This window comes from Phyllobates terribilis, unplaced genomic scaffold (genome assembly GCF_046119375.1).
Source record: "Phyllobates terribilis strain yellow unplaced genomic scaffold, ASM4611937v1 Scaffold_29__1_contigs__length_15306474, whole genome shotgun sequence".
Classification (NCBI taxonomy): Eukaryota; Metazoa; Chordata; class Amphibia; order Anura; family Dendrobatidae; genus Phyllobates; species Phyllobates terribilis.
In genome coordinates, this window is record NW_027362789.1 from 7326827 (window position 1) to 7352993 (window position 26167).

Here is a 26167-nt window from a genome sequence, read left to right on the forward strand (position 1 = left end):
GTTGTTAAGAAATATATTATAGGGTCGTCCTTCTTTTGTCTGATGATTTATTTCAAAATATAGTTAGATATTCATGGAATAGTTTATATATTTTGATCATCTGTTTAATAATTTCGTTCAGTTGTATTAAGTTCTATAAACAATAATATTTAATGATATTTATCATTAATATTTAATAAAGTATTATTTTACCCAGAAAATCCTGTGTATTCATTGTATTATTCTTAAATCTTCATAGCGGCATCTGCAGCATCTGCTACTAAAGTGAATGCAGATTTGTGCCTCTCCACGCACTTAGTCCCGGCGTGGAGAGGAGCGAATCTACAGACAGCAGCAACTCAGGGCAGTATCTGAGAGCACGTGCTGTGCCTCCGATCCTGCCAGGAGCTGCTGAAAACAGGACAGACAGTGCTAGACCAGAGAAAAGGAAACAAGGTGAGTATTTGGGGATTAGTTTTTTAACTGTGCTGTGGGGATGGGGGAATGAGGAGGTCATACAAAACCAGTATGAGGGGGCCATACAAGCCAGGATGAGGAGGCCATACAAGCCAGGATGAGGGGGCCGTACAGTTTAGTTTCCAGAATCAGGAAGTGATTCTTCAGTAAGAGATAGGACAGTGAATTGTACGGGCAGCTAATATATGTGGCTGCTAGGGTAGACGGGAGCTCCATACCCTCAGACAGTGGGATCACCAGTGTGAAAGTCTCCCTACGCAAGAGTAAGAGTCCGGTTAGCCGGCCGGAGAAACTCATCAAAGGTAGTGAGGACCCGGGGCACTTCTAGTCTGCAGGAAGCAGAGGAAGATAAATAGGACTCCAGGCTAAGACGTGGGGGAGAGATATCGGATCCAGATCACTGTTGGTATTTCAGAAGAGTCTCTTGGGCCAGAGATTAGAGTCACAGAGATGCTTCACTTAAAGAGGGAACCAGGGCTGAAGGAGTTACCAGCGCCTGTGAGAGAGATGATAACCTGTCGGGCCTTATCCATTATATCTGCCTGTAAATATTGTACATATTCCTCTTCCCCAAGTAAAGTTCAAGTTCTGATTAAGAACCTCGTGTCCTCTGAATTTATTGCTGCCCTGGTCCCAGAAGAGAAATGCCTGGAGACAGCCGCGATCGGATGGTTTGAAGTAAGTGGAGAGCCCCACATACACAGCCACACATCAGAGGGAGGACACGTATTGTCTGTAGGGTGCCAGAGCGAGAGGGGGCTACAGCTCGCCCACGACTACCTCGCTGGGGCACCTTACACATGTCTGCAAGATGGAGGACCTGGAGGGGAGACCATGTCTGCAAGATGGGGGACCTGGAGGGGAGACCATGTCTGCAAGATGGGGGACCTGGAGGGGAGACCATGTCTGCAAGATGGGGGACCTGGAGGGGAGACCATGTCTGCAAGATGGGGGACCTGGAGGGGAGACCATGTCTGCAAGATGGGGGACCTGGAGGGGAGACCATGTCTGCAAGATGGGGGACCTGGAGGGGAGACCATGTCTGCAAGATGGGGAACCTGGAGGGGTGACCATGCCTGCAAGATGGGGGACCTGGAGCGTAGACCATGCCTGCAAGATGGGGGACCTGGAGGGGAGACCATGTCTGCAAGTTGGGGGACCTGGAGGGGAGACCATGTCTGCAAGATGGGGAACCTGGAGGGGAGACCATGTCTGCAAGATGGGGGACCTGGAGGGGAGACCATGTCTGCAAGATGACCAGTTCAAAAGGCTTATAGAAAATAAAATGGTATCACTAAAAATGTCACTTTGTCATGCAAATAATGCGGCCCCCCAAATTAAATGTTTTTCCGTGTGCGGCCCATATGCCCAGCTGAGTTTGAGACCCCTGCTGTAAAGGAAACGTCCAGAACACTTTGTACCCGATATCCCTTGTATGCCGGGACATTGCTAGGGTTCTAAAAGATCAGGGGCCAAAGCCCCAAAGTAGGTGTTTCCCCATACAACCTCCCCGCCACTTAAAAGAGGACCTATACATATATAATTACAGTACACCATTGTTGCTAACCTAAAATACACAACTGAAAGACCAATATTCCCAAAATTACTTCTATACAAGGCAATAATAATCCCGCTACACAATGCCCTCTACCATCAACACTACACGGTGAGTACATAGTACTATGATATGACCATTGCCTCTACATAAAAAACACACTGTACAAAGACCATCTGACTTCTCACATTTCCAGCACCGTCCCCATCTATTCCCACCCTGCACAACCTCCCCATGCTGCCTGCTCTTCCGACGTGGAAGAGGAACCTCAATACTTAAAAAATTATGTCATTACTATGATTACCCTCCACCAATTAATGCTACAAACACTGTGTGCCAGATAGAGGGGATCTATAAAAATAATAGCGTCCCATAGAAAGTAGTAAAGACCCCACTGTACTACCTATCAAGTAATAATGCCAGATATGCTCTTATGAAAGTTTCAATATCTGAAGTGTTCCCTCCAAGCAACAAATACCGTTGAGTATCCCCTTTAAGTAATAATGCCCCCTTAAAGTCACAATGAAACTACACCCAACTACAAAGTTCTTCTTCAAATCTATGGACGATGATTTCGGGGTGGTGAAAGAAGAAATTTCTGATGATGCACCCATTTAAAAGAAACAATGTCCTGAGTGCCCCCATAGCACCCTGTATATTGTATGATAGTCCCACAGCTCACTACACACTGTATGATGGTCCCCACAGCTCCCTATGCACTGTATGAAGGTCCCCACAGATCCCTATACACTGCATGATGGTCCCCACAGCTCCCTAGACACTGTATGATGGTCCCCACAGCTCCCTACGCACTGTATGATGATCCCCACAGCTCCCTACGCACTGTATGATGATCCCCATAGCTCCCTATACCCTGTATGATGGTCCCCACAGCTCCCTATGCACTGTATGATGGTCCCCACAGATCCCTATACACTGCATGATGGTCCCCACAGCTCCCTAGACACTGTATGATGGTCCCCACAGCTCCCTTCGCACTGTATGATGATCGCCACAGCTCCCTATACCCTGTATGATGGTCCCCACAGCTCCGTGTACACTACATAATGGTCCCCACAGCTCCCTATGCCCTGTATGATGGTACCCACAGTTCCATATGCACTGTATCATGGTCCCCACAGCTCCCTACGCTCTGTATGATGGTCCCCACAGCTCCCTATGTACTGTATGATGGTCCCCACAGCTCCCTATGCACTGTATGATGGTACCCACAGCTCCATATGCACTGGTATCATGGTCCCCACAGCTCCCTACGCTCTGTATGATGATCCCCACAGCTCGCTATACACTGTATGATGGTCCCCACAGCTCCCTACACACTGTATGATGGTCCCCACAGCTCCTTAGATACTGTACGATGGTCCCCACAGCTCCCTAGACACTGTATGATGGTCCCCACAGGTTCCTACACACTGAATGATTGTTCCCACAGCTCCTTAGATACTGTATGAGGGTCCCCACAGCTCCCTAGACACTGTAAGATGGTCCCCACAGCTCCCTATGCTCTGTATGATGGTCCCCACACCTCCCTATGCTCTGTATGATGGTCCCCACAGCTCCCTACGCTCTGTATGATGGTCCCCACAGTGCCCTATGCACTGTATGATGGTCTTCACAGCTCCCTATGCATTGTATGATGGTCTCCACAGCTTCCTATGCTCTGTATGATGGTCCTCATAGCTCTCTATGCACTGTATGATGGTCCCCGCAGCTCCTTATGCACTGAATGATGGTCCCCACAGCTCCTTATACACTGTATGATGGTCCACGCAGCTCCCTACGCTCGGTATGATGGTCCCCACAGCTCCCTATGCACTGCATAATGGTCCCCGCAGCTCCCTATGCCCTGTATGATGGTCCCCACATCTCCCTATGCACTGTATGATGGTCCCCACAGCTCCTCAGGCACTGTATGATGGTCTCCACAGCTCCCTATGCATTGTCTGATGGTCCCCACAGCTCTCTACGCACTGTATGATGGTCCCCGCAGCTCCTTATGCACTGTATGATGGTCCCCACGGCTCCTTATACACTGTATAATGGTCCCCACGGCTCCTTATATACTGTATAATGGTCCCCACGGCTCCTTATCTACTGTATGATAGTCCCCACAGCTCCCTACGCTCTGTATGATGGTCCCCACAACTCCCTATGCACTGCATAATGGTCCCCACAGCTCCCTATGCACTGCATAATGGTCCCCACAGCTCCCTATGCACTGCATAAAGGTCCCCACAGCTCCCTATGCCCTGTATGATGGTCCCCACCTCTCCCTATGCACTGCATAATGGTCCCCACAGCTCCCTATGCACTGTATGATGGTCTCCACAGCTCCCTATGCACTGCATAATGGTCCCCACAGCTCCCTATGCACTGCATAATGGTCCCCACAGCTCCCTATGCACTGCATAATGGTGCCCACAGCTCCCTATGCACTGCATAATGGTCCCCACAGCTCCCTATGCCCTGTATGATGGTCCCCACCTCTCCCTATGCACTGCATAATGGTCCCCACAGCTCCCTATGCATTGTATGATGGTCTCCACAGCTCCCTATGCACTGTATGATGGTCTCCACAGCTCCCTATGCACTGTATGTGTAACGGGTCTGGGAGGCGGAACCTTTGAGCAACTATACAAGGGGGCGGTCCTTGTAAGGAAGCGGGTGGCTCCCAGGGAAGACGGGCAGGTAGTCACGGCAAGTGACAGGGACAGTCTCTGGGTAGAAGGGCAGGTAGTCACGGCAAGTGACAGGGACAGTCTCTGGGTAGAAGGGCAGGTAGTCACAGGGACAGTCTCTGGGTAGACTAGCAGACAGGTAGCAGGTGGACGCTCCCAGGTGAGCGGGCAAGAGTCTCTGGACGGGCAGGTGGTCACAGCAAGTGACGGCAGAGCCTCCAGGTAGGCTAGCAGGCAGGTAGCAGGTGAGCGCTCCCAGGTGAGCGGGCAAGAGTCTCTGGACTGGCAGGTGGTCACGGCAAGTGACGGCAGAGCCTCCAGGTAGGCTAGCAGGCAGGTAGCAGGTGAGCGCTCCCAGGTGAGCGGGCAAGAGTCTCTGGACTGGCAGGTGGTCACGGCAAGTGACGGCAGAGCCTCCAGGTAGGCTAGCAGGCAGGTAGCAGGTGAGCGGGCAAGAGTCTCTGGACTGGCAGGTGGTCACGGCAAGTGACGGCAGAGCCTCCAGGTAGGCTAGCAGGCAGGTAGCAGGTGAGCGCTCCCAGGTGAGCGGGCAAGAGTCTCTGGACTGGCAGGTGGTCACGGCAAATGACGGCAGAGCCTCCAGGTAGACTAGCAGGCAGGTAGCAGGTGAGCGCTCCCAGGTGAGCAGGCAGGCTGGTCCATAGACAGACTGACAGGTGTCGGAAGGCAGACCGTCGGACCGCAGGCTTGCAAGCAGGTAAGCGGATATCAGGCAGGTATCAAGCAGGAATCTGGCAGGTGACTGGCAGGTAACTGGTAACGGGACCTGAGGGCTGAAGCAGAGTGAAGGCTTTGCAACAACATTGCTCGGGCACCTCCATTTTGGAAGAGGTGCCTTATATATGGTGAGGTCCTCCGGCCATTGGCCGGGGACTCCTTAGAACGGCGCGCGCGGCCCCTTTAAGAGAGGGGGAGCGCGCGCCCTAAGTACAGTGGCCGGGAAGCAGCGCACGCTGCCAGCAGAGCGGGAGGAGGACGTCGGGCACGGAGCGGAGAGGTGAGGGGAACAGCGTCCCTGCCTGGCAGGAGGCAGGGACGCCGACACAGCCCCTTATAAACTGTATTCTGGCACCCACTCCCCATTTTATATAATATGATGGCCCCACTGCCCCTCATATATAGCATGATGACTCCCATAGCCCCTTATAGTATGATGGCACCCACACCCCTTATATATTCAGGTGCATCTCACTAAATTAGAATATCATCAAAAAGTTTATTTATTTTAGTTCTTCAATGCTGAAAATGAAACTCATATATTATATAAAGTCATTACAATCAAAGTGATCTATTTCAAGTGTTTATTTCTGTTAATGTTGATGATTATGGCCAGGGGCGCACATAGAAATCATGAGGCCCCATAGCAGAAGCTCTAATTGGACCCCCCCACCAAAAAAATAAAGAAATATTTGTCTGTGTCACAGAAGAACCGATCTCACAACTTTCCAGCCTTTACTTCGTTTTTCTAATTTTCCTCCTACTGAAGTCCTAGATCCTAGGCTCCTCCGCCACCGCAACCTCCCACCCCCCCAATACTCACCTATCCTCCTCGCTCCCCCGAGGCTCACGGGCCCCATAGCAGTGGTGTGGCCTGCCACCATTGGCGGTACGCCACTGATTATGGCTTACAGCCAATGAAATCACAAAAGTCATTATCTCAGTAAATTAAAATACTTTATAACATCAGCTTGAAAAATGTTTTTAAAATCCGAAATGTTGGGCTACTGAAATGTATGTTCAGTAAATGCACTCAATACTTGGTCAGGGCTCCTTTTGCATCAATTTCTGCATCAATGCGGCGTGGCATGGAGGCGATCAGCCTGTGGCACTGCTGAGGTGTTATGGAAGCCCAGGTGGCTTTGATAGCAGCCTTCAGATCGTCTTCTTTGTTGGGTTTGGTGTCTCTTATCTTCCTCTTGACAATACCCCATACATTCTCTATAATAGATTCTCTATGGGGTTAAGGTCATGTGAGTTTGCTGACCAATTAAGCAGAGTGATACTGTTGTGTGTAAACCAGGTATTGGTACTTTTGGCAATGTGGACAGTGGCCAAGTCCTGCTGGAGAATGAAATCTCCATCTCCAAAAAGCTTGTCGGCAGAGGGAAGCATGAAGTGCTGTAAAATTTCCTGGTAGACGGCTGCGCTGACTTTGGTCTTGATAAAACACAGTGGACCTACACCAGCAGATGACATGGCTCCCCAAACCATCACTGATTATGGAAACTTCACCCTAGACCTCAAGCAGCTTGGATTGTGACCTCTCCACTCTTCCTCCAGACTCTGAGACCTTGATTTCCAAAGGAAAATTGGAACTCTGGGACCTTGTGGATGGTGTCAATGACTGCCTTCTTGGCATTTGTCAAGTCAGCAGTCTTCCCCATGATTGTGGAGCCTACTGAAACAGATTCTGGGACATTTTTAAACACTTAGGAAGCCGTTGTAGGTGTTTTTTGTTAATTATTCTAATTTACTGAGATAATGACTTTTGTGTTTTCATTGGCTGTAAGCCATAATCGTCAACATTAACAGAAATAAACACTAGAAATAGATCTCTCTGTCTGTAATGACTCTATATAATATATGAGTTTCACTTTTTGTATTGAACAACTGAAATAAATAAACTTTTTGATGATATTGTAATTTAGTGAGATGCACCTGCATATGATGACTGTTGCCCCCAGTGGAATATATGCGGTGTCTATTTTGGGATATTTTAGTATACCCATGATGATACTATAGACAGCCATTATACCTGGAATGGCCCCTTACTTGCGTGCCTTGCTTTTTTTAGCTTACATGTCTAACAATCACATATGTGTTGTGTCCCTTCCCCCATCATCCTATTGTTCTATTGCTGAATAAATATGATAGATTTTATACTCCCTGGACTCCTTTGATGGTCTTTTACCCTGCGGGGTTTTCTTTCATATATGGACTCACTGTGTGGTGGTGATGGTAGAGGACATTGTGTAGCAGGATCATTTTGGCCTTGTATAGTAGTAATTTTGGGAATATTGGTCTTTGTATAGTGTATTTTACATTAGTAACAGTGGTATACTGTAATTATATAAGTATAAATCCTCTTTTAAGTGGCAGGGAGGTTATATGGGGAAACATGTACTTTGGGGCTGGGGTCCCTGATCTCTTAGGACCCCAGCAACGCTCCTGCACTGGGGAAAAGCAGGGTCTGGAGGCCACTTTAATATCATCATTTTATGGATATGACGTCAAAGAAACTAATGAAGTGCTTTGCAAAGTGCTATAATTTTCACAATTCTGAAAATAAATTGTAAGTTTAGTTCCACTATAAGTGATGTTAATTCTGTTATGAGAGCTAACCTTCTGAGACAATTTATCAATGCGCTGTGTGAATTGTCACATTAAGCTTTGCTGCATCTATACATAGTGAAGTTCAGCATCAAAATGCTGCAGGTCCCATCTCTTCTACATAACAATCCCATGGAAATAAAGCTGATCATTTTATCAGATGGGATCATTAGAACTTACCTGGTTGGATCCTTTGTTTCTGGTGGTTTCTTTCCCAGGTCGTCATTAAGGCCCTTTACAATAAGCTCCAAAAACTCATCGGACTTTCTGAATCTTTCAAGCGTTTTCTCAATCACAGAAAGGACAGAAAGGAGGCGCTTATCCTGGCAGAAGAGGATCACAGATATATTGTTCTACATCTTCCAGATGTTTGGATTTATCTACAGACTAATGATTAATCTCGCATGAAGAATGATAATATTATAAGAGATCACAATTTTTGGGTAAAATTATTCAATTTTAAAAAAAATATATATATATAGCAATTACATTATTCTGACAAGACCAATTTTTTGTTTTTTTCCTCCCCTTTTTCCCAAAAAATATAACTTTGTTTTTTCATTAACATAGACGGAGGGCTTGTGTTTTGTGGGACTAGTTGTTGTTTGGAATGACAATATTCAATTTAGCACATAAAGTATTGAAAAATGGGGAAAAAATCAAAGTAAGGTTATTTTTTTTGTTTTTTTTATGAACATTTAAAAAAAAATGTGGTTAGTGAGACCATTTTCATCCTGCGAAGACCTAATTTTATAAAATGATCCCATTGATGGAGTTGTCGGCTTTTTCTTGTGGAGAGATCAGTAGTTACAAGTTTCTGATTGCATTTTTGGGAGGGAAGTAGAGAGACCGAAAAAACACAACCACAACCATGGCACTTTACTGTCCTTTACAGCATTGACCCGACGTGTAATAGATTTATATATAATGAAAGATTGTACTTATGTCAATGCAGCAGAAACAAATATTGTTTTACGCTTTTTCTTTTTTATAGTTGGCCAGAAAACCGCAGAACCTTAAGCAGAAAATCACATGAATGAGAACATCTGCCCGGCTTGTACCGGATCCGGGGGTGTTACGTACAAGGCGAAGGTCCCAGAATAAGGATTTGCTTCATTTTGGTGCAGAGTTTCTAGTAGTTTCTGGTTACTACTGTTACAGGCAGATGCCGCCTGCATAATACAGCCAGCACCGCCTCAACCCCCTCCATGCATGAGGACCCCGGCACAAACACTCATGTCCATCATTTTATGCTAAGACATTAATAATTCTACAATTATCACACACAACTTATATACAGAAACCCCCCAACCGTCCCCGATCCAATGGGACTGTCCGGCTGTCGCTGGAGGTCGGGGCTATGTCCTGACGAGCTGTGTTCTGTCAGGACAGTCAGTGTAGTACAAGAATGTCTCATGACGTGCTGCTGCTGTGATCGCTCCTGGAGAGGGGCAGCATCCGCTCCGCACGCCTCGTACACGCCCGACTCCGATCCGCACACCCCGTACACGCCTGGCTCCGCTCCGTACGCCTCGTACACGCGCGGCTCCGCACGCCTCGTACACGCCTGGCTCCGCTCCGCACGCCTCGGACACGCCTGGCTCCGCTCCGCACGCCTCGTACATGCCCGGCTCCGCTCCGTACACCTAGTACACGCCCGGCTCCGCTCCGTACACCTCGTACACGCTCGGCTCCGCTCCATACGCCTCGTACACGCTCGGCTCCGCTCCGTACACCTCGTACACACGGCTCCGCTCCGTACACCTCGTACACGCCCGGCTCCACTCCGTACGCCTCGTACACGCACGGCTCCGCTCCGTACGCCTCGTACACGCGCGGCTCCGCTCCGTACACCTCGCACACGCGCGGCTCCGCTCCGTACACCTCGTACACGCGCGGCTCCGCTCTGTACACCTCGTACATGCGCGGCTCTGCTCTGTACACCTCGTACACGCGCGGCTCCGCTCTGTACACCTCGTACACGCGCGGCTCCGCTCTGTACACCTCGTACACACGTGGCTCTGCTCCGTACGCCTCGTACACACACGGCTCTGCTCCGTACGCCTCGTACACGCGCGGTTCCGCTCCGTACGCCTCGTACACGCGCGGCTCCGCTCCGTACACCTCGCACACGCGCGGCTCCGCTCCGTACACCTCGTACGCGCTCCGCTCCGTACACCTCGTACGCGCTCCGCTTCGTACACGCGCGGCTCCGCTCCGTACACCTCGTACACGCGCGGCTCCGCTCTGTACACCTCGTACACGTGCGGCTCCGCTCTGTACACCTCGTACACGCGCGGCTCCGCTCTGTACACCTCGCACACGCGCGGCTCCGCTCTGTACACCTCGTACGCGCTCCGCTCCGTACACCTCGTACACGCGCGTCTCCGCTCCGTACACCTCGTACACGCGCGGCTCCGCTCCGTACACCTCGTACACGCGCGGCTCCGCTCCGTACACCTCGTACACGCGCGGCTCCGCTCCGTACACCTCGTACACGCGCGGCTCCGCTCTGTACACCTCGTACACGTGCGACTCCGCTCCGTACACCTCGTAGACGCGCGGCTCCGCTCCGTACACCTCGTACACACGGCTCCGCTCCGTACACCTCGTACACGCTCGGCTCCGCTCCGTACGCCTCGTACATGCGCGGCTCCGCTCCGTACACCTCGTACACGCGCGGCTCCGCTCCGCACGCCTCGTACACACGTGGCTCCGCTCCGTACGCCTCGTACACATGCGGCTCCGCTCCGTACGCCTCGTACACGCCCGGCTCCGCTCCGTATGCCTCGTACCCGTACACCTCGTACACACGCGGCTCTGCTCCGTACACACCTCGTACACACGCGGCTCTGCTCCGTACACCTCGTACACACGCGGCTCTGCTCCGTACACCTCGTACACACGCGCGGCTCTGCTCCGTACACCTCGTACACACGCGGCTCTGCTCCGTACACCTCGTACACACACGGCTCCGCTCCGTACACCTCGTACACACGCGGCTCCGCTCCGTACACCTCGTACATGCGTGGCTCTGCTCCGTACACCTCGTACACACGCGGCTCTGCTCCGTACACCTCGTACACACGCGGCTCTGCTCCGTACACCTCGTACACACACGGCTCTGCTCCGTACACCTCGTACACACGCGGCTCTGCTACATCCACACTGTAAACCCCTTCTGACCCCACACATAAACTTCAGCTCATCCAGCACCATGACAACCAGCACAGCAGAGTCCTGCATCCACTGAGGCCCCTGATCATGTGACCCCTGACTCCTCCCCTCCTGTGACCTCATCACAGGTCCTGTGCGCACAGAGCAGCCATATATGTGGTGGCGGCTCTGCAGGTGGAGGTATGTGGAGACCCCCATTACTGGGCGCAGGGGGCATTAGCCCCTTCAGCACAGAGACGCTTTTGGGGTGTTGTGTTGCCCCTTTATAAGAATCATAAGGTTTTTGTTCTGTTTCCTGTAATAGATACATACGACCCAACTATGGAGACAGGAAGGGAGGAAACGTATTGTTCTCATAGTACAGGATCCCTTTACTGCCCCCACAGTGTAATGCCCCCATTATACCACTTATGCAGGATGTATGATGCCCCCCACAGTGTAATGCCCCCATTATGCCCCTTATGCAGTATGTATGATGCCCCCACACAGTGTAATGCCCCCATTATGCCTCTTATGCAGGATGTATGATGCCCCCACACAGTGTAATGCCCCCATTATGCCCCTTATGCAGTATGTATGATGCCCCCACACAGTGTAATGCCCCCATTATGCCCCTTATGCAGGATGTATGATGCCCCCACACAGTGTAATGCCACCATTATGCCCCTTATGCGGGATGTATGATGCCCCCACACAGTGTAATGCCCCCATTATGCCCCTTATGCGGGATGTATGATGCCCCCACACAGTGCAATGCCACCATTATGCCCCTTATGCAGGATGTATGATGCCCCCATTATGCCCCTTATGCAGTATGTGTGATGCCCCCACACAGTGTAATGCCCCCATTATGCCCCTTATGCAGGATGTATGATGTCCCCCACACAGTGTAATGCCCCCATTATGCCCCTTATGCAGGATGTATGATGACCCCACACAGTGTAATGCCCCCATTATGCCTCTTATGCAGGATGTATGATGCCCCCCACAGTGTAATGCCCCCATTATGCCCCTTATACAGTATGTATGATGCCCCACACAGTGTAATGCCCCCATTATGCCCCTTGTGCAGGATGTATGATGCCCCACACAGTGTAATGCCTCTTATGCAGGATGTATGATGCCCCCACACAGTGTAATGCCCCTTATGCAGGATGTATGATGCCCCCACACAGTGTAATGCCCCCATTATGCCCCTTATGCAGGATGTATGATGCCCCCACACAGTGTAATGCCCCCATTATGCCCCTTATGCAGTATGTATGATGCCCCCATTATGCCCCTTATACAGGATGTATGATGCCCCCCACAGTGTAATGCCCCCATTATGCCCCTTATGCAGGATGTATGATGCCCCCACACAGTGTAATGCCCCCATTATGCCCCTTATGCAGGATATATGATGCCCCCACACAGTGTAATGCCCCCATTATGCCCCTTATGCAGGATGTATGATGCCCCCACAGTGTAATGCCCCCATTATGCCCCTTATACAGGATGTATGATGACCCCCACAGTGTAATGCCCCCATTATATCCCTTATGCAGTATGTATGATGCCCCCACACAGTGTAATGCCCCCATTATGCCCCTTATGCAGGATGTATGATGCCCCCACATAGTGTAATGCCCCCATTATGCCCCTTATGCAGGATGTATGATGCCCCCACACAGTGTAATGCCCCCATTATGCCTCTTATGCAGTATGTATGATGCCCCTTATGCAGGATGTATGATGCCCCCACACAGTGTAATGCCCCTTATGCAGGATGTATGATGCCCCCATTATGCCCCTTATGCAGGATATATGATGCCCCCACACAGTGTAATGCCCCCATTATGCCCCTTATGCAGGATGTATGATGCCCCCACACAGTGTAATGCCCCTTATGCAGGATGTATGATGCCCCCACACAGTGTAATGCCCCTTATGCAGGATGTATGATGCCCCCCACACAGTGTAATGCCCCTATTATGCCCCTTATGCAGGACTTATGATGCCCCCACACAGTGTAATGCCCCCATTATGCCCCTTATGCAGTATGTATGATGCCCCCACACAGTGTAATGTCCCCATTATGCCCCTTATGCAGTATGTATGATGCCCACACACAATATAATGCCCCCATTATGCCCCTTATGCAGGATGTATGATGCCCCCCACACAGTGTAATGCCCCCATTATGCCCCTTGTGCAGTATGTATGATGCCCCCCCACACAGTGTAATACCCCATTATGTCTCTTATGCTGGATGTGTGATGCCCCCCACACAGTGTAATGCCCCCATTATGCCCCTTATGCAGTATGTATGAAGCCCCCACACAGTATAATGTTCCCCCAGTATCGCCTGAGGTTTTACAGTTGTAATAATCGCTCTGGAGTTGGTTTTCCCTTTCCCTGCTCCCCTACATGTAGACCCTCGAGCATGTATACTTGCATGTAGGGGAGCAGGCCTTACTAGATATTGAGGCTTTGTACAGTAATATTCCGCATGATGATGGTATCAGAGGAGTAAGACATTTCTTGAAATCGAGATCAGTAGAGTGTAGCAGACATAATGACTTCATGGAGGATCTTCTAAAATTCACTCTTACTCATAACTTCTTTCTTTTTTGACAGGAAGTACTTCCATCAGCTCAGGGGTACTGCGATGGGGAGCCTCTGTGCCCCTTTGTATGCTAACCTATTCTTGGGCTCATAGGAGGAAACCACAATATTCAGGGATAATCATAAGCGGTGGCAGCCATATATTGGAGTATGGTATAGATATATTGGTATGGTATAGATATATTGACAACATTTTTATCATCTGGTCAGGGACGACCAGGTGTTATCCGAGCACGCTCGGGTGCTAAGAGTATCTTCTGCGTGCTCGAAAAATATGTTTGCATCATCACAGTTGCATAAATTGCGGCTGCTAGGCATCTGCAACACATGCAGGGATTGTCTGTTATACTTATGAGGAGGCTATAGTGTCGGACACAAGTTCTCCTACACAGAGCTGAATATGCAGTGCCACAACCAGTAGTGTGTGGCCCTCATCGAATGGACTTTGAGAGTCGTACCGACAGGCTCGGACTGGCCTGGTGGGATGCCGGGAAATTTCCCGGTGGGCCCCCTGCAGAGAAGACAGAGGAGAAATTTAAAAGAAAAAAAAGGAAAAACAAAGTGGTCGCGGGCCCTTTAAGGGCGCGCACACGCACTATCACCGCCGCGATGCCCAGGACAGTAGCGGGAGGGGCCTGGGAGCAGGAGAGCCGAAGAGCAGAGCAGCGTCACACTCAGCAGACAGGGCCGCACGTCTGCTAAAAGTGACGTCACAGCGCTCCCTGCACTGCAGTCTCCCGCCTTAGGAGCGCGTCTGTACTGTACAGGTAGTGTAATATTTGTGTGTTTGTATGAATTTTTGTGTATATGCCTGTGTGTGTAAATGCCTGCCTGCATGTGTGTACAGTGTGTGTGTATATGCCTGCCTGCGTGTGTGTATATGCCTGCCTGCGTGTGTGTGTATATGCCTGCGTGTGTGTGTGTATATGCCTGCATGTGTGTACAGTGTGTGTGTATATGCCTGCATGTGTGTGTGTATATGCCTGTGTGTGTATATATACCTGCATATGTATGTGTGTATATATACCTGCATATGTATGTGTGTATATGCCTGCCTGTGTGTGTGTGTAAATGCCTTCCTGTGTGTGTACAGTGTGTGTATATGCCTGCATGTGTTTGTGTGTGTGTATATGCCTGCATGTGTTTGTGTGTGTGTATATGCCTGCATGTGTTTGTGTGTGTGTATATGCCTGCATGTGTTTGTGTGTGTATATGCCTGCATGTGTTTGTGTGTGTATATGCCTGCATGTGTTTGTGTGTGTATATGCCTGCATGTGTTTGTGTGTGTCTATATGCCTGCATGTCTACTTGTGTATATGTGTCTTCACACATGTGTGCGTTCTTCCCTGCGTGTCTGCATTTTTGTGTGTGATTGTCTGAGTGTGTCTGTACATTTCTGCGTGTGCTTGCTGTGTGTGTATGTGTCCCCATTTCTGTGAGTGTGTATCTGCGTGTGGATATTAGGGCTCTTTCACATGTCCTGATATTTACTGGACTGGAGATATCATTGTCCACTTGTGTGTCATCCGTGTGACACGTAGCAGCGCTTGGGAATCGGTGTACAGTTAGCGCTGTTCCCAAGAGCCGGGTGCTGAGCGCTGCCCTCATCATAGATCCCTGCCGGTGCTGCGATCAGCAGCAGCAGGGTCAATGATGAGAGTAGTAGTCTACTCATGCCGTGTCCAACTGTAAAAATAGGAATAAAATTAAAAAATCCTTACACTCACCTCTCCTAAGTGTCACCCGCTGTAATCCGTGCGAGCGCTCACACCGAGGGGAATGACTCCATTGTAGTTTCAGAGGCTGATGCCTTACCATTGAGCTATCGAGCCATGACATATTGCTTGGGTGCTTTTCTTGTCTTATGAGATCAACCATGAAAATACTCAGGATGACTAAAAGTTATTGTGATTCTGATGTTTGAAGAAAGTCACACATCAAAATCAAACATCATTTGAATTTGGCTTGGAGCAGGTATTTCTGAAAGTCCCAATCAGTTTCAGATACTGTAGGTTTGCACTGAAAATCATATAACCAAACCGAACGCTTAGCTTTCATCACCTGAGTTTATAGCTCAGTGGTTAGTGTACTGACTTCTGGACAGAATTTTGGGTTCAAGTCCCATCAGCGAACAGTGACTTTCTTTTATTATTGTTACAGTTGTAAAAGTCACTTGCCAGGATCAATTGTCAAAATCACTTGTCAGACAGGGTATTTAGCCTCAGGCTGACATCATTCTGATGTTTGATTTTGATATCTGATTATGTCCTAAAATGGACACTGTACGGAAGAAGCATTCATGAAGTATTGTGCCTGCTATCTGATATATGTACTTATCGTCAAGTTCTTGTTAGGTAAGAAAAGTTTTATTTGGACTTTGGGGGCCAATTACAGCTATTGCTGTGGGATCTGTGATTTTTATCTATACCACTGTTTATAGGATGTGTATAGGATAATAGAGTAAAATAAAGTTGTTATGGACGTGACTTAACTAAAATTGTGCAGTGAGTCTGTTTTCCCTATAGTGACCGATATTTCTTGTTGCATTTTAAACCTTTTTTTAATTTTTTTAAACAACTCTCTTTAGTGCGATCATGCAACATACAAGCCTCTGATTGCTCAGGTGATGCACTGTACTACTGTAGTGCCGTGTATTATCCCTGCCTGTTAGTGTAATACGAACGGCCCCATACACATGAGATAAATGTTGACTGATCGGTCATTAGGCAGATGACTATCTCTCCCGACTCTCCCATACACACAAATATTCCAGCTTTCCTGTGGTGTGTATGAGAGTCTCCTCCAGACTTCTCTAGCAGAGGATTATCTACAGGAAGACCAAACTTATTAGCCTCTAAAATTCATGATTCCAGATCCTTCTCTGCCCTGACATCATCTGTCTGGAGGCCCCCAAATACATTATATAGTCAACCAAACCACCCAAGTCAGTGCTTTCATGCAACTTTAGTCTAATGTGTATGGGTGCGTTAAAAGGTAACTTATTAGACGCTGCCTTTGGCCCGTCCTAATAGACTTTCGTACATTGCAGGCCCAGACACCATTATTAGGCATTTAAGTATCATAGTAACTAGGCAGCCCCATACTATCGAGTACTTGGGGGAGGAGGGGCACTGAGCCGGACTCTGTCAAACCTTCTTAGATGCCATGTTTCCTTTGGACAACAAGTGGTTAAACTGCCAGGGTTTTTGTTGCAGCCGCACCTGTGCCATCCCTGCGGTGAACATCTATGTTCTGGTGCTCAAATGTATGAATTTTTTTTAAAACAAATGTTTAACGTGTTAAAAAATAACAAAATGTGTCTTATGCTTTTTTTTTCAATTATCTTTTTATTGAAGATTTTCAAACATTACAATACAGAAAAGATACAACTGAGTAAAACGTTTGACTTTCCATGTCAGCATTACATCGTATACATTATAACGTGTATAAGGAAAGGAAAAGAAGAGAAAAAAAGGAGGGGAGAGAGGAGGTAAATGTATTTAGTGGGGAAGTGGTGGAAAGGGTAGAAAAGAGAATATCTCCCACTGCAAACATTTGTACACACTGTTAATATACTTAAACCTTCAACTGGAATATGGGACCTGAAGAATCCCCAGCGTAGCCCCCAGATCCTCCAAACAATACCACTCAGTACAGGGCCACCAACAGGGCATTACTGCCCTTACTGGCATATGGGGCCCGGTGAGCAGAGGGGCCCGAACGGGGCCCCGTTCCTTTGCTCACCGGGCCCCTGGGAACTGAACTTGTGTCCTCGCTTGGACGCAGGTTCACTTTAAAGCTATTGCCGTGCGGGAGTCTTCCCGCATGTCAATAGTTAACGGCCACCAGCCAATCATAGGCCGGCTGCTGACGTCACGCGCACGTCGCTGGTGTATGACGTCAGGTCCGGCCTGTGACATGGCAATACTCGTTTTACAATATTACACTAAGTCCCCCCCCTTCACTTACCCCCCCCCCCATGGAGACCTTTCTTTCTTTTTTTTTTTTTTTTATTCCCCCCCTCTTTCCTTTCCTTTTCTTCCTCACTTTACTCCTTTTCTTTCCTTCCCCTACTCCCTTTCCTTCTCTTCCCCTTTTCTTCTTTCCTTCTTCCCTCTCCACTCCACCATGCAGTTTTTTTACTCTACAGTAGTATATATAGGTGTTACTCTAATTAATCCTATCCAGCCGTGGCTGCCATAATTTCTGGAAGTATTCCTGCTTATTCTTCTTGGTGTAAATACTTTTTTCAGGTTGAATTATATAGTTCGTTTGGGCCATGAATTCGCGTCTGGACGGGGGCTCCTCTCTAATCCAATATTTTGCAATCAATTTTCTGGCAATAAACAATAATCTCACAATTGCTATTTTGGTTATGTTGTCTGTTTTTATTTCTAAACAAAACGCTTTGGTAGATTAAGAACAAACTTTTAATACCCTTTCTTCATTTTAATGGAATAATTAAATAAAAGTGAAATTTTATAGCCTTATAGTGAGGGATATTATATGGGGTTTTCCCCATTTGGTTAGTAATCGAGTGTACATCACTCCGAGCTATTGATAGTCCTATTTTGATTTTGGTAATTTTATTAATAGTTATTTTTATTTCTCAGTATAGTAGTGATAGGGAGGACCTAGGGTCAGCCCGCCAGAATGTTACAAGAGGGAAGTAGAGAGGGGGAAGACATCACTAGATGGGGGAAACCCCAAACCCTTAACAATTAACCACTTAACTATTTATGCCCTGCAGTAAGTTGCCCTGCTAATAGTAGTTGCACCACTGACCACGCTGTGGACTTCTCTTTTTTTCTGGTGAGTTGGACCTCAGAATATTAAGCTAAATTAAAAACTAAGAAAGGGAAAAGAAGAGACTCTTCCCGCACCTGGGTCAACCCGTTCACCAACAGGGTGCATGTAACTTCATAGCCTTAATCATTTATGTAGCATTAATAACTCTAAGAACTTTATATACTGTGTCTATAAATGCTACTGTGAATTATTTAGCAGCAATGTTCCTATGATAGAAGAGACAAAGAAAAAATATATAGCATCAACATTGAGACGGTTTTTCAAAGAGAACAATAAGCAATATTGGTCCCTCTCATTAAAGTCAGAAAAAATAATGTAAATCTCTACATGGAGAATTAAGATGATGTAAACAAGCAATTCACTTCCTGACATGTAAACCAGTCGGAGACATAACTTTTTCAACATTTACGAATCTTTTGAATAGGCAGAAAAGAATGGCTGACTTGTGGAAAGTGATTACCATTCAAGTAGGTGATCTGCTCCGGTGTCTATGCTGTCCTTGGCCCTTTGGTGTTGAGTAGGGTCCGACTTCTTCTCATTCACTTCTTTCCTAACCTCCATGTCTCGATGATTTGGAGAGTGAAGTGTCCATGTCCCTTTCCGCCTCTCGAGGCGACTTAAAAGTAATAACTTTTCCTGGAAAATTCTTAGTACAGCAGGGTACTGGAGTGTGAACCTCCACTTTTACTGGAATAAAGTTGAACAGATTTTTTTAAAGGACCTCTTGTGCTTGGTGACATCTGCCGAATATAAAAGGGCTGGATGATTTCCTCACTACGCATAACATTGTGGGTTATAGTTAAATTGGTGACAAAATGTACAATTGAGGGAAGAAGGTTGAACTTGATGGACCTAGGTCTTTATTCAACCTATGTAACTATGTCATCTTCAAATAGTAAGAGCCTCATTACTTTCATTATCAAAGGGCGATAGTCATGTAAGGTGTAAGAAAGACTTAGTGCAACACAAAGGGAAGGGGAAAAGGGAGCACCCAGACTCTATAGAAAGGGGGAAGTGGAGACCTCCTAGGCTGATCTAGTATCACCCTGTCTCCACTAACGTCCCTACATTTGCTCTTCACCAATCGCCGCACGCAAACCTCACCCTGTCTTTCCCTGGCGTTTGGCCCTGGCTAGGGAAGGGAGCTGGATGAGCGCTAGTCAATCCCCACTGACTACTAATGATAACAAGGGGTAACAAACAAGGGAAGATAGCTTAGCTTAGCTTTTAGTCAACTTCAGAGAGATGAACAACCGTCCTCGTAGCTTCAGAGAGGATGAAGTAATGCACTTTGCTCCGAGCCTTCACAAAGGGTAATGTGAGTGTTGCCGGCACCTCCCTCTAGCAGACAGCAGGTATTTATACACCCAGGCCAAGGTGTTCATTAGCCAGAGGAAGATAGCCGCTGGGTCCTAGAGAGACAGTCTGTCACTTCTGACACACCCGTGACAGTGATACCTTTTTCTGTAAGCTCTCATAATGTCTGCTTTGTCGTTGTAATCTAAGAATTTCATTGTTGGTGAGAATGTATATCCAGTCCCACTCTCTGTGCTCTTTCAACTCTGCAGCTATGGCTGAGACCCAGTGATTGAGGCAGATCTCTCTCACAGAGTCGCTGTAATTCTGAGGCAGGAACCGACTCCATTAGCCTTATTAGTCTCAAGTTACTACATCTGTATCTATTCTCTAGATCTTCCACCTTTTGGACTCGCTGTCACTTGTGATTAATTCGGACTAATGCAATCCAGTAAAACATTGGATTGCATTAGGTCCAGTGTTAATTTTTGAGTGTGTGCTCATATGCGTTTTTTTTTCCCCAGCTCCGATCGAATTGCGATTGGACTAAAAAAAAAAATGCATGATGGTGCCATTGCATGCTGAATTCGGATCTCACGCACCCATACAAGTCTATGGCTGCATGTGAAACATCGCACTGCACTCTGATATCACCCTAATGCATTGCGATTCCCGCCGACACCAGCAAAAGAGGAGATGGAGAAATTAATTTCTCCATCTTCTCCGCAACTGTGCTGCAATCCTCTCATGTGAGAGGATCAGAGCACTGACACTCGGCTCTCGCTCTCAGCAGAGCAGGAGCCGAGTGTCATTCGCATATCGCATCGGATGCCACACGCTAATGGGACTCCGGCCTTTCACTGAGGCGGCTGGATTCTGCAGACATTTCTTTAACGCAACATAGTACATCGTAACATAGGTTGAATAAAGACCTAGGTCCATCAAGTTCAACCTTCTTTCCCCAATTGTACCCCCTACACTAACACTACACTAACTTACTAACTAACTGGGACTAGGCCTCACAAATGTATTATTACCATTTTTATTATTGCTTCTCTTTTACAATTAAAAATAAACCCGTTTATAATTTTTTTATTAGTTTTATATTTTATATTACTCTAGTGATTTAATAAAAGTATTAATAAAATCCCTATGTAAGTTTTCATTTAACTATTTGCATCTTTCAAATGCAGGACCCGTTGTTCAAGCTCTGCGATTCTATCTTTGTGGCCACGTAGTTCTCACTGTAAGTGGTTGAGGGAGGTTTGGATGGTTGCTCCAGAATCTTTTGAATATCAGGAGCAATTCTGCTTTCAACAGCCAGTTATTTATAATCCAGCAAATCGGAGGGTACCTCTGTTAATGATGCATCCTCAGTATATTCACTGTTAGACGGAGGTAAAGCTGTTTGCGTTGCTGAGACGCATTCTGTGGTCAGCGCCATATTGTCCCGCCATCCGTTCGGCAAAGCAGATACTGGTTCATGCAAGAGTAGGGCAGGTTTGTCAAGAGTCTAGGCCATTTATTGGTGCTTATCTCTGGTTTTATTTAAGTCGGGTGCAGGAGCTTTTCACTTGCATCCTACTTGACTAGCGCCGTAACCTGAAATCCAACTTATGCTTTTTGCATGTTTTTTTTCTATTTACAAAAATTGTTGGTGCCAATTTTCTTTTGAAACATTTTAATATCTGCTTTTTTTCTGGTGTTTTTCTTGTAATATGGGAAAGCCTAAGGCCAGAAACAAACCCCATAAAACTCTGTACATGGAGATTTTGGTATCTAATAATTTCTGTGCACTGTGTTTGTACAAACAAAAAAGCTTTTAGAAAAGCCTCAAACTACTGTGTGTGAATCAGACATGAGATCTAATTAGATAGAAGATAAGAGTCTGGGGAAGACGGGAAACATTTATATAGACGGCCGGTGATGATATAGTCAGTGAAAGACTGTGGCCAAATATGTTTCTAGAGCCTTAGTAGAAGATGAAGATGTCGTCCTCATCATGAAGTAGTTATTTCTCATGTCACGTGTAATGAATATCTCCTGAAGTATTGCTAATGCCGATTCCAGTGTCGGTAAATGAGACGAGAATTAGAGTTATGGAAGATGAGTCTATGAGAAACGTATTCAGCTGCAGACTCCAAAGAAACTGCTTGTTGTCTGTGGCCTAAAATATATAGGTTTTATTAGTAGATGTAAAGAAGAAAACTACTGTAAAATAATAAATCTCCTCATATGTTTCCACTTATTGTCTCCAGTACTTGTATTATTACACAGGATTTTTATGATGTTACATCTGCTCATCTTCTTCCCATTCAGGTCTCTACAATATCGGAACCTCTCAGTGAAGATCTTCTATAGAAGAGAATTTTCCTCATTTACCGATCAAAGATAGATATGGACAGAGACAAGATGGCAGAGAAAATATTACACCTCACCCTAGAGATCCTCTTCCGTGTTAGTGGAGAGGTGAGAGATTCGGATGATGTCACATTACATCATTCTTATCTATGGGAATAACAGATGGACAGAACTGGAGAGGTGAGGACTCTGGAAATGTCTGTAGTGAGATTTATTATTGTGTCTCTCCATAACCAGGATTATACAGTAGTGAAGAAGACCTCTAGTGAGTGCTGTCAGGACCCTGTGTCTGAGGGATGGGGAAGACCCCTGAGCCCAATCACAAGGCCTCCGTCTCACCCCCTAATACATGAGGACATCAGTGACCAGAAGATTCTAGAACTCACCTACAAGATGATTGAGCTGCTGACTGGAGAGGTGACACTTCTGGGAATGCTGGGACATTATACAATTATGCTATGAAGGGATCAGGGGGATGACTGTATCATTGTATGTGTCAGGTTCCTATAAGGTGTCAGGATCTCGCTGTCTATTTCTCCATGGAGGAGTGGGAGTATTTAAAAGAACACAAAGATCTGTACAAAGACGTCATGATGGAGGTTCCCCAGCCCCTCACATCACCAGGTAATAGACAGGACTAAATACACACGGCCTATAATTATCTGTATGTAAAGAATGAATTCAGTCCCTGTATGTGTTTTCTCCAGATCTATCCAGTAAGAGGACAACACCAGAGAGATGTCCCCGTCTTCTTCCACAGGACTGTAAACAAGAAGGTCCCAATGTTCCTCAGGATCATCAGGTAGATGGATAGAAGGTGTCATGAGATCTCCCCTATGATGTGTAGACGGCTGTGAAGGTCTTGTGCTCAGTCTTGTTTTATCCACCAGTATTATATGTTATATACTTGTGTAATAAGAACAGTGGAGATGGCAGGATTAGAGCTGATCATAGATTTGACTTCTCCATCTGTCTGTAACTTTTACAATATTTGTTTCAGGGTGAAGATCTGACCCATATTAATACTACAGAGACGTATGTGAGGGGTGATGAGCGGTGTAAAGAGGAGATTCCTACATATGACTACCCAGGTGAGTACTGAACACTAAATGTAGAGAAGTCACAGATTGTTCTCAATCACCAACTATGGCTGTTTTATCGGTGGTGTAGTCCAGCCGTATCACAATCGTGTGACCACCATTTTGCTTCTAGATCACAACATTCTCCTACTGACCGTTACCTGTCCAGAGCTGTAAACTATAAAGCCAAATGACACTGTACATAGAATGTGCTGACAAGTTAGAAAATCACTTGAAGAAAAATATTATGATGGGCCTGTAAGAGAAACGGAGGGTAATGATGCAGTTGGCTTCCTAGATCCCTGATATCTTATTGGATGAATCTTCCTTCTCTCCCTTCTGTGCTGCTGAATGTGCTCATATGGTCCCTACTAGTGTTGAGCAAGCACAAAAATGCTCGGGTGCTCGAAGCTCGGGCCGAGCTCACCGTGATACTCGGGTGCTCGACTCGATCAGCGAGCCCAATGTTAGTCTATGGGAGACCCGAGCATTTTTGCGGCTTCACCCCCGGGAGTCTGTAGAAAGCCTAAAAAGTGCCCAAAACGATAGTGACAGTGCTCAAAAGACATGGGGACAGCATGGGCATCGCACCAGGAAGCATTTCTGACCCCCAGGTCACTGCCTAAAAGTGTGCCCATCAGAAGTGATCCTTGCCGCATCAGAAGATGCAGACTTGCAACTATCCCTGTGCAAGTCCTTGTCCCAGGGCAGTGTTCAATTGTACCTCCCCATTCCTTGCAATGCAAGCGCAAGTATGCAGCCTGCCACCCACCCACCCCCAAGCTGCAATACCATACTGCTAGCTTGCTTGCACTTGAAATTGGGCCTTTTAGGCATGTGGAGGCAGACGCCGGCCACCATGTCATGGCTGCGTCGGCGGCCTGGTATCCATACTCAGTCCCCAGCCGCCCGGTGGCCGGTGTCCACGCTCGGTCCCCAGCCGCCAGGGGGCGGCCGGGTGTCCATACTCGGTCCCCAGCCGTCCCGCGGCCGGGTGCCCACACACGGTCCCCAGCTGCCCCTATTTCTCCTGGGAACTTCCCCCACACTTTTCTTAGCCTGGCCTGCTTTAGGGCAGCATTGGACGAGCCCACCAGAGAACCAGACTTCTCCGGTGGGCCCTGGCTTCTCCATCAGGGGAGTTGAGAGTGCCAAGGTGAGGAGCATGATGATGATGATAGAAGTTAGCATCTGCTTTGTTTTCTTGGAATGCAAGCGTAAGTGTGCAACCTGCCTCCCACCCACCCCCAGGCTGCAATACCATACTGCTAGCTTGCTTGCACTTGAAATTGATCCTTTTAGGCATGTGGAGGCAGACGCCGGCCACCATGTCATGGCTGGGTCGGCGGCCGGGTGTCCACGCTCAGTCCCCAGCCGCCAGGGGGCGACCTGGTGTCCATACTCGGTCCCCAGCGGCCCGGTGTCCACGCTCGGTCTCCAGCCGCAAGGGGGCGGCCGGGTGTCCATACTCGGTCCCCAGCTGCCCTTATTTGAAGGACAGCCTAACCACAAACACGTGGAGAAGTGAATGTGGCCAGGGATGGTCCATCTGACTGACGCCTTCACACTGGGTTAATATTGTGGAAGCCGGGACACAGTTGGACACTGGGATGCAACACGTCCTCCAGACATAGAGGATTGCGGGTCCTGGGTCAATCAGGCTTCAACACAAAGTTCAGAAGGTAGACAGCAGCAGTGGTCGGCCTCCTACACAACGAGTAAATTATTCATGATCATGAGGCCATCCATCTCCATAGCTTTCTGTTACTTGGAATGCAAGCGCATGTATGTAGTAGCGGCTAGGCCTGAGGTGGTCAGCGTTTTGGCGCATATCCTACATCCTCCGAGGATTGCTGGATGTTTTCCTGCTACTATCCCAGTTCTATGACTCCCGTTAAAACAAAGCTTCAGGTGATGAATGATGGATGAGGTGGTGGCAAAGGAAAAAGAGCAGGAGGAACAGGGACCATTCACATCAATCTCAGGCCAGTCAACCACACATGTCTTGTAGGATATGTTTCTGTACCAAAAGGAGCGGTTCGGCTACACAGTTATAGGGCATACAGTGAGTGCAATGCCTACCAAAAATTTCGAGGCACTCCAATGCCCCTTGGAAGTGACATGGAGGTCAGAGGGCCTTAACTAAACCGTTTTTTCCATTTATAGCAACTGGGTCTCCTGTACACTGTTGGCCTAAGCAGTGAATGGAAGGCTTTCCAAAAATTATGAGGAACTGCAATGCCCCTTGAAACAGACGTGGATTACAGCATACTAAAAACCTTCTACCCATTATTGGGGAGGGGGTCTCCCTTACTGTTCGCCTATGCATTGAAAAACAAAAGCTGACTAAAATTAGTAGGAAATGCAATGCCCGTTGGAAGAGTCGTGGAGGTCACAGTAGCTTAGCAAGACGGTTTTAATGCCCCTTGAAAGAATGGTGAAGGTCGCAGTGGAATAAAAAGACAATATCAATGCCCCTTGGAAGAGTGGTGGAGGTCACAGTAGCTTAACAAGACTGTTTTAATGCCCCTTGGAAGAGCCATGCAGTACAGCATATTAAAAACATTATTCCCATTATTGGGGAGTGGGTCTCCTATAGTCTTTGCCTATACCTTCCAAGCAAAAGCTGCCAAAAATTAGGACGGAGGAACTTGCAATGCTGGCAACACGGACCACGGTCACCATGGTGGTACAGTGGTGGTGGAGGCTGAGGATAAGGAGAAGAGCAAAAAACAGCCGAAATGAGGAAGCGTATACCCATGTGTGGGTGTGAAGCG

At 47.5% G+C, this 26167-nt stretch overlaps 1 pseudogene; it reads left to right on the plus strand.

The window, feature by feature from the left end:
- Positions 1-26167, plus strand: part of LOC141178691 (uncharacterized) — a 114451-nt pseudogene that overhangs the window by 15919 nt on the left and 72365 nt on the right.